The sequence below is a fragment of the Bemisia tabaci genome, chromosome 10, assembly GCF_918797505.1.
Source record: "Bemisia tabaci chromosome 10, PGI_BMITA_v3".
In the NCBI taxonomy this organism is placed as follows: Eukaryota; Metazoa; Arthropoda; class Insecta; order Hemiptera; family Aleyrodidae; genus Bemisia; species Bemisia tabaci.
In genome coordinates this window covers 15,379,515-15,381,468 of record NC_092802.1, presented here as the reverse complement: position 1 = coordinate 15,381,468, position 1,954 = coordinate 15,379,515, and positions in this window count along the sequence as shown.

Here is a 1,954-nt window from a genome sequence, read left to right as displayed (position 1 = left end):
CAACTCAATGATGGAAAACTGTGGAAAACTGAAACAGAAGTTGAAGAAGTTGCGTACGTTGACGCGAGAGCGCGCTAGCATCTGCAGCTCGTTCATTGGCTAGATATTGTAGATCTACTAAAAATAAGTCGCAGATGCTAGCGCGCTCTAGACTCAACGTATGCAACTTCTTGCTTTTATGGCAAACTTTTGTTTCAGGTTTTCAATCAGGTCGGGCCTCTAAACCTTCTGTACTCTCTGCATGAAATTCTTCCAATGATGATTTCAGAACCGCGCCGCGAACACCGCGAACGCTACCGAGCCTTGCAGGGCAACCAAAAAATGAGTCTTAATTTTTAGTAAAAAATTACCCCGCGGACACTTAACAATTATTCCAATTTTAATTTGATTCTACTTTAGTCGGGGGAAAAACGGAAAAATTAAATCTGCGTTCATGTAAGTCAAATTGATTAATTTCAAAAGGCCAATATCTGCGATTAATTTTGAGGAAGAAGATGGATGATTGATGTCCCTTTGGGATAATTAATATTGTGATGTTGTCTTCTCGATTTTATCAATGCTGGATGAACCGGGAAATTCCAAATACGCGCACTTTTCCTTCATTTTTCCTTTTACCATCACTTACTGAAAGGCGGATCAGATTAAGATAGGTCTGTTTTATTTTTATTCATAAACTTCTGCTTCACTAAGTAGATGAGTGCATACGAAGTAACATTATTCTGTTACATATTTTTACGCTCATAATAAAAAAAAGATTAAGTTAATTCACATCCGTGTCACGACCAGAACACGAGATCTGAAATAATTGACCATCGCGTTTAGGGTACATCGCTAAATATTTAATAAATTTTTGTAATTTTCTTTGGTCATTTTTTTTTTCTTTCCTTCGACACATTGGGATAAACGGCCGTTTAATAAGTATTACGTAACCCACTTTTTCCGATTTTTCTACCCCCCTCTCCCCTTGTAACGCACCCGACACAACCCTACACCCCCCCCCCCCCTCTTTGAATTGCGTATCGCTGGCCTGACCCCTCACTCCCTCCAATTTTGAAAAAAAATCGGAAAATTGGGGGTGGTAAAGGTGGGATTTTCAATTTTTTAAGAATTTTTTGCACGCTCTTTTCACTCCCCCCTCCCTCCGCCTTGGATTTGTCACGTGAGCTGCTGGGCTTGACCCCTCTCCCCCTCTTGTAACGCACCGTAACGCTTGCTCAAATCCCCCTCTCCCTAAGTACGTTACGTATTACTTGAACGGCCCCTAATTGTGACTAAAAAATTGTCCCCTTACCTAGAGCCGGATTTACCTACTTGCCGCCCATGGGCCGCCTGTATTGTGCCGCCTCCTTCGCTCAGTCGTTTTGAGACGTCAATAAAAAACACGTCATCAAGTGAACAAGCCGGAGGGAAAGGGGTGCATAAGACGCGTTTACTCGTGTCGGACACTTTTTTTGCGAAAGCCCTATCAACACTACTAACAAATAAAGTTCACGAAACTTCGCGCAAAAATTAAGTTCCGTAAACCTATCTCTGTGTGGACAATGCCTTGCATTAAAAGAAATGAACGAAAATATTGTGAAAGAACAAACATTAATGGGGGTTAATAATTTCAACTTCCGCATCCGCGCCGCGCTGACTGCACTGTGTTTGGCGCAATGCGTGAAGTATTCATGCAGTCTTGTAGGCGCTATGCGTTTCATGCCGACCGCTGCTGACCGCATTGTGTTCGACGCAATGCGTGAAGTATTAACGCAGTTTTGTAGGCGCTACTAGGTGTGTTACATGCCGACCGCCGCGCCGAGGGCTTCTTTTTATCTCAAGTCCTTGTCATCATTGCTCTCTGCACCGCGCCGCGCTGCCTCTTGTATCACCGAAAGACGACAAAATATGAATTAAAATGAGAGATTTTGTTGCCTTATCTCGTTTGTAATTTTTTTTCTGAATCCGATTTTTT